Source organism: Apium graveolens, chromosome 2, assembly GCF_009905375.1.
Source record: "Apium graveolens cultivar Ventura chromosome 2, ASM990537v1, whole genome shotgun sequence".
Lineage (NCBI taxonomy): Eukaryota > Viridiplantae > Streptophyta > Magnoliopsida > Apiales > Apiaceae > Apium > Apium graveolens.
This window is the reverse complement of record NC_133648.1, coordinates 306,041,390-306,054,906: the sequence shown is the minus strand read 5'-3', so window position 1 is coordinate 306,054,906 and position 13,517 is coordinate 306,041,390.

Genomic DNA, 13,517 nt, shown 5'->3' with positions numbered 1-13,517 from the left:
TCTGGAAAACCAGCGCAGCCGCCCCGCATACCAACACGTCGTGCTACTCGAGTTTCAGCACGGCTGCCCCGCTTCTCAGCGCGGGCGCGCCATGCTTCTGTAGTTGGCACTGAATTTTTTTCTTTTTCTGATTTTTTATAGTTTTATCCTTGTTTTCTTCTTCCTCTATCTACTAATGTACAATAAACTTTGGTTGCCTCCCAAGAAGCGTTTGCTTTACATCGTTAGCTTGACGTAGAATCCCGATATCAAGTGGACAATAAAACATCACTAACCACCTCACGGTTTGCCGTATCCCCACAATATTGCTTGAACCTCTGTCCATTCACCTTGAATGCTTGGCCTGGATTATTCTCAAAAATCTCCACCGCTCCATGTGGAAACACGGTTTTGACAACAAACGTCCCTGACCATCTTGACTTCAACTTTCTACGAAAAAGATGGAGACGATAGTTGAACAAAAGAACTTGTTGCCCCGGCACAAATGATTTGAGCACTAGACCCCTATCGTGCCACCTCTTGACTTTCTCCTTATACATTTTGTTGTTCTCATATGCTTGAAGCCGAAACTCGTCGAGTTCATTCAATTGAAGCATCAGTTTCTTACCAGCTGCATCCATATCAAGGTTCAATTTCTTCAAAGCCCAATATACTTTATGCTCTAACTCCACATGCAAATGACATCCCTTACCATAAACCAACTGAAACGGTGACATGCCTAGCGGAGTCTTGTATGCTGTTCTATACGCCCAAACAGCTTCATCCAGCTTCAAAGACCAATCCTTCCTTAATGGACACACACCTTTCTCTAGAATACGCTTGATCTCTCTCTTAGATACCTCAGCTTGACCATTAGTCTGAGGATGGTAGGTTGTAGCAATGCGATGATTCACATTATATATTTGCATCATGGCAGTGAACTTGCGATTGCAGAAATGCGATCCCTCGTCACTGATTATGACTCTCGGAGTCCCAAATCTTGTGAATATCTAATTTTGAAGAAAATTAAGCACTACCTTTGCATCATTCGTCAGCAAAGCCTTGAATTCAACCCATTTCGAGACATAATCAACCGCCAATAAGATATACTGATTAGTGCAAGATGAGACAAATGGCCCCATGAAGTCAATTCGCCAAACATCGAAGACCTCAACCTCGAGAAGCACATTATGAGGCATCTCATCCCTCTTGGACATATTATCAACACGCTGGCATCCATCACACTTTAAAATACTTATGCGCATCCTTAATCAATGTAGCCCAGAAGAATCCTGATTGAAGGATATGAGCTACAGTCTTTTCTCTACCATAGTGGCCTCCATAAACAGTCGAATGACAATCTCGCAAGATCTTCCCCCTATTTCGCTATACGGAATACATCTCCTGATGATTTGGCCAGCTCCTTACCTAAGCAGAAATGGCTCATCTCACATGTATCACTTCACCTCATGAAGAAACTTCTTTCTTTGAGCAGAAGACAAGTTTGGGGGTAAAATGTTGCTCACAAGGTAGTTCACAATGTCTGCGAACCACGGTTCTTCCTCTTGCACCCCAAACAGCTGCTCATCATAAAAAGACTCATTAGTCAGTGTCCTATCCTGTTAAGTTACATTTCAATCTTCTAAATGAGAGAGATGATCAGCGACTTGATTCTCAGTACCCTTTCTGTCCTTGATCTCTAACTCGAATTCCAGAAGTGAAAGAACCCATCAAATCGGTCTAGGCTTCGAGTCCTTCTTCGAGACGAGATAGCGAATCACAACTTGATCAGTGAAAACTGTCACCTTCGTCCCAAGCAAATAAGATCGAAACTTCTCAAAACCATAGACAATAGCCAATAGCTCTTTCTCAGTAGAAGTATAGTTCAGTTGAGCACCATTGAGGGTCTTACTAGCATAGTAGACCACATGAAATATATTGTTCTTTCTCAGCCCAAGAACTGCTCCAACTGCATAGTCACTTGCATCGCACATCATTTCAAAAGGTTCATCCCAATTAGGTGTAGTTGTCACGTCCTCCAAACCCGGGTCAGAAGTTTGGGGCTCAGAAGACACACCACAATATTTAAACCTGTATATAAAGTATTATATGCATTGACCCTTCTTTACACAACCACGGATCGCAACAGGTTAAAGTATGAAAACAAGCCACAACCTTAACTTTTATTACATCGTACCAAATCCCAACTAGTTCAACGTACAATTAATAATGATATCGTTCGTACAATGTTGCATAACTTCTCTACAATATAAAGCTCCTGCTAGCTCGATTCAACTCAACCTGGAATCCTAGCTCACACACTGGACTGGGAATCCTCGTTACCAATAATTTCCTTTTCAACTGTTAAAAACATAAAAAGATTTGCAAGAGTGAGCTAACTAGCTCAGCAAGTCATAATAGCAATAAATGAGGTTAAACAATAACCAATTGAAATGATTCAGAAGAATCAAGTTTCTGAATAAGCAATGATTAGAATTGGATATTCACTTTTCATTTTAAAAACCAAGGTTAGGCTGCTGATCAGTCACGCACTAATCCCGAGCAAAGCTCTCAGCTTTGCCCTATATACTAGATCCAAAGCATGCATTGGCCTATTATGACCACGAATCTGGTCTGACCACAAACCTGACACACATTTATAAAACCATCCAATTCTAAAATAATTAAATATGATAACCAATGTAAATCCATACGCTGAATCATAAACAACATTTATCTTGAAGTACAGGGTGATTCATAACACCATGAAGGCATAACAGGGAATTTAAAAAGATTGGCTTTCAATCAAGGAAAGAATCAGAAAGTAGAAGACCAAGGTTTCAAGGGTTCCAACAATTGGTCTTCTGTTAAACAAGGAATAAGGGTTGGTATGTCAAGCAATTTAATATCAGAATTCAGTATGTGGTAGATATGTATTTGTGGAGTAGTATCGTATGTGTCTGGCTCGTATATGGGAATTCAACAATCAACAGTTTATGAAGAATAAGGCTTATGGCTCAAGATTAATAAGAATCAGGGTTCAAGGTTAAATAGTTTAAAGCGCTTGCAATATAAAACAAGAGTTATTTTGAATAATAGTGGCATATTATGAAATAGTTCGAAAATATTTGTAATATATCTTGAAGAAAGGTTCAGAAGTACTTGCCTTATCACCAACGATTTCCACTTTACTTGTACTCATCTAACAGTTTTATTCATCAACCACTTTTATTCTCTTTCTATGCCTTGCTTCTATTTTTTAATCACTTTCCTTCTCTTTCTACACTTTAATTCTATTTATGGATCACTGATTTCCTTTTCTATGCCTCGCTGACTCTACTAGGCATCACAAGTATCTATCAATTATTCATACTCATATTATTCTAATCAACACATAGACGTCATAAGCTTTTATCTACCCTTCATTTCACCCAAATCCGATTTACGGATTAAATGTTATGACTAAAACAGTCAAACCATAACCACATAGGCATATAACACATCAATCAGTTAGCACGTAGCACATAGAACGCAAGATATTCGATCAAAATAATTTTTCAACGAAGATTCGGGGTCAAAATGATTTTCCAGGTATTTAACACGAATTTTTGAACATTTTTCGGAATTAAAACGGGACTCCGAATCAATTTATAATTAAATAATAGGGTCCGAACACCCGAATATGACTTTAAAATAATTTTATAATAATTATCTAGCCTTGAAAATTATTTTAAATAATATTTTGAAGCTCGAAACTATTTTTCGGAATTTTTAAATCAATATTAAATAATTAAATCCAATTAAATAATCAATTAAAATTAATTAATAACTAATTAAATTAATTAATCAATAAATATTTAAATTAATTGACTAATTAAATTATTAATTATCAACTAAAATTAATTAATTAAATATTTGAGATTTATTTTGTAATTAAAATAATTTTTCAGAAAAGAAATAATAAAATTTTTGAAGTTTTAAAATAATAAAAATCAATTTTTGAAAATTTTATAAAAAAAAGTATAAATTTTTTTGAAAATAACAAAATAGAAATCTGATTTTTGAGTATTTTTAAAACTGAAATTTGATTTTTAAAAATCTTTAAAAAAGAAGTATAAAAACGCAAAATTTGCAAAACTTGGGGAACTAAACTGTAAATTTTAAAGTCGTCTCCCCCAAGCTCGCCGGAAAGCCATGGACGCCGTCCATGAGCTTTTCTGGTGACTGAAAAACCACCCAGAAATGGTTCCAATTAACAGGAAATAATGCTAGTTGCTCCAGGAACGTATCTGTAGATTCATTTCACCCAAACAATCAACGAATTAACCGGAAAATTCAATCGAAGTTTGCGGCCGGAGAACCCCGATTTTCTGATTACACCCTTCCATTAATCGTTTGTTCTTTATATATACATCAATCGAATCATCTTTGGACAATCTACACATTGCTACAATTAATTATAACAAATAACCCCACACAAAGAAACGCCTAATTTTCAATCAAGAACATTCATACCAAGAACCCTAATTTTATTTCTGAGAATCAAACACCCTTTTCTATATGTTATTGAACTCTATTTTTGACATATAATATACCAAACTGACCCGAAAAATATTATATACACGATGGAATCATCAAATCATATCAACAACATCAAGAACAAAAATTCATATTTTAACCATCAAATAATTCGAATTAAAATAAATAAATAACAAAAGCACTTTGATTTCTGCACTGAAATGGTTGATTGATTCAAAAAGTACTTTTTGAGAGCTTCGTTTTAATATATCGCACACTTGAATCAGAGTTCGGTAACGCCTTTGTTCGTTCGTTGATTATGAAGAACACGACGTGAATTCAACATTTTCTCTAAATTTTACGGGGTTTTACTAACTGATTGTGATTATTCGAATAAAATAAAATGATAAAAGGGCTATATATATTTTTGGAATATTGGTTCGTGTTGGATCGTTAAATTAGTTACTTGGCCACCAAGTAACTGCAAAAACGAGTATTGGATCGATAAATTAGTTACTTAGCCGCTAAGTAACTGCAAAAAAAACAATCCAATTTAGTACCAATACTGGATAATTATCCAAACCGGGCTTCTTATAAAACACTTTATACGCAAATATTGTAATAATATCCCGTCTTTCGAGAATGCGGGTTTTGATGATTCACCGAAATGGTTATCGTATCGAAAATCTTGCGTCGGGCCGCGCACGGGTAAAATTGTAATCCAGATTGAAAAAGTCAAAACACGGAAAATGTCCGGAATTACCAGATTAGGTTAGGAAGGAGTTTTCGGAAGAGTTTCGGGTTGTAACAACGTAAAAACAGTTGAAGTCGGACGATTCCCGGCTTTATAAAATAATTTTGTAATTATTCAGAAAATAATTAATAAATTCATAAATCAATAAAAAATCATTTGACAGCCCAAAAATTACCAGAAAAATACCGTAATTATCTATATTTTATTCTGGTCATAATAAAAATAACCAACTTATACTGTATCACATATAAGCATTCACATATTCACATCAATCATTAGATAATTCACCATACATCACATAATAATCATATAAAAATTACTTATTAATAAAAATAATTACACGCGATATCCCGGATGTTACATCCTTCCCCCCTTAAAAGGATTCTGTCCTCAGAATCATTCTAAGGATCATATAGTGATACCTTCAAGTATCTCAATCTCATTTTCTCGGGTTGATTCCTCAACCTTACAACTTTTCATAAACTTTTACTCGCAGCATCAACCATTACTTAATAAACTCTCGTTGACATCATATTCTATCTGTTGCTCATATAACTCAACTCGAGTCTCCATTTTAAATATAATGGAGCCAAATTACTTTTCCTGAGTATACACGTATAAATACTGTATTAATCTGCTAAACGTGTGGCAATGAAGCCAACTTACTTACACTTATCCTGACTATTTTACTGCCTCAAAAGGGACCAGCATAATACTTACTAATTAGCTTTTCTTTGTAATTCTAGTAATTCGTGCTCATGAACGTTTGCAATAGCTACTAGTTATTGAACATCATTCCCACATGTTTCTCTATTCAATTAACTTAGTTAATCACTTCGAATCGCATTCGAGGCACTTTAGTCGTTGTTTTAATCTTCTCGTCCATCTGCGAATGATATACTAGAACTATGGCCTATTTGATTTCTAACGTTCTTGAGATTACTCCAGAGTTAAGAATTAACAAGAAAATCTCGACTGAATATGACGGACGCATAGACTTATCACCATATTTTATTTTCCTTGAAGCACAATCGAGGATGTTTACCGAGCGAAGATCTCTTACCATTTTAAAGAAAGTACACTAACCTGGAGGCATCACCGGCATACTTTTAACCTATATTATCATTTATTTTGGTTCTAAGGAGTTCTCATACGAGACTGATTATAATGCGTTCCTTGACATCTAATCACATATAACGTTTATTCTTTCTTTATGCCATACTATCAGAGAGTCTTCTTTGACATTTATATCTCGTATCATACCTTTAGAGTAGATTGAATCTCTTGAGTTATCATTGTTTAACCAAATTCCTATCTTTTTAGTTCCACTTTACCTAATATCCGTTCATCTAGAAGTAGTACAAACCATTCTATTTCGATATAATTTATCATATTCTGAATACTTCTGTCGAATTTCAAATTACACAATATTGATTATCTACAATTAGTTTCTGGATCTGATGACGTACCACCATTTCTTTAAGCAGCAACTAACCCACTTATGGGATAAACTGTTTATTCCTAAATGAGAATGATCAGGTTTAAATAACCTATCAATAATAATGCAATTAATGCTTTCCTCACTTTTGGTTCTCATGTGACATCACCATGACGTTTCTTGGCAAAATATATCCATCTAGTCTTTGATGTCCCGCCTTAACTCCTTCACACGTGTATCATTTTCTAATCTATCCCACTATTTCTTTCTTCATTTCTGGCCACCAATGATTTTCCTCTAAATCTCTATACATATTGGTACTCCATGGATGGATTGAATATCTTGGGTTGTGAGCTTCTTGTCAAATTCCATTCTTCAATTCTGTCACTGGTGGAATCCCATATTCTGAAATAAAATCTGGAAATGCTTTGATCATCCTTTTGAGTATATATATATATATTTATTTTTTTTCTAACGATAATATCTTGATCTATTATTTCCCCTTGACGTTTATTTACCTTCTCTAGCAATTCTGGCTGAAAATTCATACTATACATCTTTGCATTATTAGGTTTGCAAACTCAGGCTTCCAATTTCAACTTTTGAAATTCCTTTTATAATTCTTCTGACACTGTAGACACGTTCGGTCTTTCCTTTCTGATTAATGCATCTGTTACTACGTTTACTTTTCCTAGCATTTTATGAAATTTCTTTATCACCCTTTTGATTCCACTTCCTTTTCTATCTCCGTTCTTTATTCTCATAGCTTATTCAAAACCGAACTCTTGACATTAATACTCATTTTTTCGTCATATCAAATTAGATATTAATACGAACTTTAATGCTCACAACATCCCATTCTGAAGTAAACATCAATCATCTGTATTAATACCACTTTCGATATTTAACAACAACCTAAGTATCAACATCAGTCGAAAACTGAATTAAAATTATATCTCACACTTTATCCCAAAACAGAAATACTTGACAAATCATTATTGTATGATTATCATAAACAAGATGTCCTTTGATAAAACTTTGTTGCAAATGATAACATCTCCCTGACTGTCTAATGAAATCCATACTGGTGTAGTTATTAATTTCTATTTTATTCTATCTCCCTTCTTCCTTTCTTCTCGTTGCTTCATCTTAAATCTTTAGCTCTTGAAAATATTCTTCTCACTTGTCCATACAAATGACTTTTTATTTCTCTTGTCCATTATGAAGGGCATACTCATTCAAGTAAAAAATCACACATTTGCAGCAATTTCTGAATTATACTAGCGTCATCAATTTTTCCCAATTCCTCATTGTTTTGATTTCAGATTTGAAAGTCACATCAAAATTTGACTTAATCTATTTGGAATCGATTTCCATCTAATTGACCATTAATTGGTAAAATAACCAATTAACTTACTTAATTGGTCAATTATACCAAGTGATGACTAGCTAAATGAAATCAAAAACCAATTATATATAGTCGGATTGGATGCAACAACCTCCCTCGAGAACCAAGATCACAATTATTTGGAGTATCACAGGAATATCAATAACATATGAAAGTTTAAATTCTATCTTTAAAAGCAGGGTAATCTCTGAAAATTTGGGCAGCATCTCCTCTATATTATTGACTACCAGTCGGACTCAAGATGACACGAACAATCAATCAAACAACCAACAATCAATCCTCATATGTACCAATCCACTGCCACTTTCTAAACTCACCATTTCACCATCTCATGTAATGTTAATCAGTATAATCCATATTTTAGTTCAACCTGGGATTATAGCGAACGATTCGGATGATACCATGTCCTTTCTCATATCTTCTGATTATAACAGAATATCAATACTGAGTATAATTATAAATTATTCTAGAATTCTTCTAATTCATGTTTTTAAGTAAAGCTCTCTACCTAAAAATTCCTCCATCCTTGGAAATATACACTTGTTCTTATTAGTTAACTTGTTCAACCTCTGATGACCAACACCTGGTCTCAACCAACATTCTTAAAATCTTGCGAATGAGTTCATTTGGTTTTAAAGCTTCATATCTTAAAAATTGTTGCAGTCAAACTACCATACCTTTATCTCCCCTTATGTCTTTCCATATTGAACCTTCTTTTCCGACCCTGCTACAAGCGTAAATTTTACCACAACTCACTTTATTGAGTGGGAAAGCCCAACCATCACTTGATGAACATACTTAATGTTTATTCGTATCTAGAATTTCTTCGATCTTGAATTTTCATGATAAATATCTCCCACATGATTGAGGTATGCTTCATTTTTACAACATTTTAATCGATTATCTGGTTATTATTAAGAATTTCTTCATTCATCTTTATTATCCAATCGATCATTTGCCTCATCTGATACATGCAGCTTTACTTTCTTATTTCTCTAGTTAATTTACCTTATACGGTTTGCTAATTACTCCAATTCACGCCAAATTTCATACTTGTAACGTATCATGTATACAGATTTCCGCCTTTGATATAATGTCCTCGCAACAATCCCGTTATCGGCATATGATTCCTTTCTGTAAGTAAATGTCCACCATTCTTTGGCTTGCAATTGTCCACACTTTTTATGTAACTCCATCTGCTACACAGGTTCATTTTACTTCCTTTTTAAAACATTCAAAAGATAGACCTTACACAAGAAGGAATTTGTAATGAATAAGAGTACAAGGAAATAATCGGAGAAAATCATGAATCAACAAATCAGGATTTAAGAAGAATGAATGAATAATGATTTGAATAAGAATGAGACAACTATATTAGTACTCAAGATGGCCAATCTTTCATACTATATGGCACACAATACATGATTAGGTGGCGTCCCACCAGACTCTTTGTCGTTTTGACGAATCGTCACACCATAACACTACTTGTCCCAATTAGGAAACATTATTTTGAAGAAGGAATGATTTGAAAGGGATTCAACAATCACCTTATAAAGCTGATCATGAAAGAAGTTCATACTTTACTCGAGATTTATAAGAATGATAAGAAAAAAAATGATATCATTGGTCGCCATCCGCATTTTATCAGTTTACAACTTCAACACTTGTCCGATCAATAAATCCCATTTTGAGTCATATATTAACTTTAGAAAGTTCTCTAAAATGCTTTCTTAAATTAATCATTAGAATAAATTCCCCTGTACTGGGTCTTGTATCTTTCGCGTTGCGCTTCTATGTTCAATATTCCTATAATTCGACCCTATATTCATGCTTAACGAGATTTACAATCACAACTTCAAATTTCGCTTATGCTGCTGATCATTCAACATATCGCCTCCTTTGCTAATAACGTTCTTCTTTTAAAAAGGTCTGGAAATTTTCTCAATCTTTTTTGCTCATACTCGACTACTTATGAATCGACGTATTCTTCGAACTCTAATCGTCTCAGAAATTGGATGAACAGTTTCTCCGTACATTGGTTCCATCGTTAAACTTATCAAACAACATTTGCATTCTTCTGCTAGGAACAATCAAATCTTCTTCGTAATAGCGGTTTCATTTGGACTTCTAAACGAACCGTACTAATTTTTAGAACAAGTATTTGTCTGGATAATCTGAATTTTATAACAAACAAGAAACTCAAGTAGTAATTGGACAACCAAGTTTTAAAACTTGTTTTGTTCCAAGGAATTTTAGAAAGAAATTTGTGAAGAAAATCTCTTTAAAAAAAACTGTTTAAAATTTTGAAAATCATACACCTAGTCGTCATTACTATATGAGTTGGTTGTCATCCTTCTCAACTATCACAAGGAATCCAATTAGGAAAATAATCAGATAAGAGACCATTCCTTTCCAAATATCTTCTACCCCTTATTGGGTCCATTTTGCCTTCATTGGTCAACAAAACTCCAGTTACCATTGCATACTATCTTATTCGTAACTTCACTTCTAGTCTTCCATACTGGTAACATTCCCACCCTTATCTCTTACGGTTACTAAGTATAAAAAATCTATCAAGTAATCATCAGATTTATTTTATAACACAAGGTCGATTTATATCACATTACTTCTAAACGTATCATGTTTGATCATATCATCATCATATAATTTCAAAAAAGCTCTCGATTTCCAATCCTATCAAATTTCTTTAAAGATCCTTCTAGCTCACTCCACAAAATAATCATGGGTGGCATACTCATTAGTAGCTCCCTATAACTTGGTAGCGGCTATCTTCCGAAATACACGTATCCTCACTCTAGGTTCCTTAAATATTTCTTAATACCTCGTGTACTCACCATATGTTATAACTTTCGAATTCATCCTTCTTGGTGTTGTTACTCTATAAGACGAGTTTTAAACGGATATTATAGAACAGAATGTAGAGTAGACATAAAAGATGCGCGCACAACTGAATATCCGGTAGAACTAGAATCAACGTGTGGGGGATTCTCAAATAGGTAGCCTCGCATCATGGGATGAGATAATAGTTTGAAAAGGTGCAATCGCTGTGATAAGAAGTGACATGGCTACCACCGGTGGAAGAGCAGAGCGTGAATCATATGATAGTCTTTCGAATGAAAGCTCCAAATGATCAGACGATCCAGGAATAAAAGAATCTTCCATCGCCGCCATCTGAAAATTGCGTCGCTAAATAAGGATGTCGAATCTCATCACGAATCATACCAAACCTATTATACATTCACAGTCAACCTCTCGATGTTCTATCTTTCTATTTCCTAATCCTAACCCTCTCCTGACAATCTAGGCTTGTTTCAGTGACTTAAAACTTATGGCTCTGATGCCAAACTGTAACGTCCTCCAAACTGTTAGGAATATATGTGCATTAGTTTGATGATATGTTTAACAAAACACTTAAGTAGAAATTTAGTGTCTGTAGCCTCAACGGATAAGACCACTTTGGCTATCCGTTGATGGTGTAGCTTTACTTAGAAATAAGTCTAGTATTGTAGCATATTTCAGTCTCTGTATTTAAAATGTAATTCTTAGAAGTTGAGAGAAACTATAAGTCATGTTGACTACTAGATGATATGCAGATAGGAAGGCCAATTGTAAATATTTCATGCCTTGTAATTTTGTATAAATGAAGTGGTATCAACGGATGACTTAAAGACCTTCAACGGATGAGAAGCTAAGCTTCAACGGATGTCTCTAAAGCTTCAACGGATAACATCCTTCAACGGATGAGAGCATCAACGGATGAAAGCTTCAACGGATAACATCCTTCAACGGATGAAGTCATCAACGGATGAAAGCTTCAACGGATGTTCTGCTAATTAGCCGTTGATAAGTGGTAGTTGTACCTACAAACAGAGGCACATGGGTTGACAGAGAAAAGTGAGATGTGGTAGCCGAATTTCAGGATCAACAGAAAAAGCAGCCGTTCTTCTTTAATACAAAGATGCAATATTCAACAAAGTACTTGAGTGAACAGGAAAAGAAGCAAGTGAAGAACTTATTTTACTATTGTAATTTTATATTGTTTTTAACTTGTACACTTGGTAATATATAAACCAAGAAGAAGCTAGTAATTAGAGAGAGATTTTTCCAGAGCTGTTAAGAAATATCTTGAGAGAAAATTCATCTAGTTTGTACTAGGATGCAGCTGTGATCAACATTGTTGAACACAGATTTTCTAATATACCATCTCTGGTGGAACAACAAATCCACCAGAAAAGTTTTTAAAGTTTGTTGTGTTCTTTACATTTTGTGTTTGAATATATATCTGTCTGCATTAGCTCAAAGCAATTCATACACTTGTTCATCTAGAACACACTGCTTTAATAAACTTCTCAAAACCTGAAAAAGTTTTGAGATTTACATTCAACCCCCCTTCTGTAAATCTCATTGTTAGTCCTGTAGGAATAACAATTGGTATCAGAGCAGGCTCTTGACAAACAAAGAGTTTAAAGATCTTGGAATCTAACAAAGATGAGTAAGAAGGATATTGGAGTAAAGATCCCAGTTCTTGACAAAGATAGTTATCACCACTGGAAGGTGAAAATGCACCTTCATCTACTCTCCCAAGATGAAGGTTATGTAAACTGCATTGAGAATGGTCCTCACATTCCCCACAAAGTAGCCACAGTTGCTACGGCCACAATTGCTGTTGGTCAATCCATTCCAAAACCTAGAGCAGAATGGACAATGGAAGACACAGAAGAAGTCCACAAGGATAAGAAGGCTATGAACATTTTGTTTAATGGTCTTGACAAGGATATGTTTGATAATGTGATAAATTGTTCAACTGCCAAAGAGGTTTGGGACACAGTTCAGTTGCTGTGTGAAGGTACAGAACAAGTAAAAGAGAACAAAATGCAGCTTCTCATTCAACAGTATGAGTACTTTCATTTTGAAGAGAATGAATCTTTAAATGACACATTTAATAGATTCCAAAAGCTGTTGAATGGACTGAAGCTGTATGGTAGAGTGTACCAGGTGAAGGATTCAAATCTTAAATTTTTGAGATCCTTACCAAAGGAATGGAAACCCATGACTGTTTCCTTAAGAAACTCTCAGGATTATAAGGACTTTACTCTTGAAAGATTATATGGAATCTTGAAGACTTATGAACTAGAGTTGGAACAGGATGAGGTATTGGAGAGGGGGAGAAAGAAAGGAGGTTCAGTTGCATTGGTAGCTGAAAATGAGAAAGAATGCAGAAAAGAAACTGTGAGATCTACATCAAGCTCCAAAGATGGTGTAAGAAATCCAGAATCAGACAAGGGTAAAGAGCAAGTTGCTGAAAATGAAGACAACTCCAGTCAAGATGACTCTGATGGTATTGATGAGCATCTTGCATTTCTGTCCAGGAGATTTGCAAAGATGAAGTTCAGGAAAAA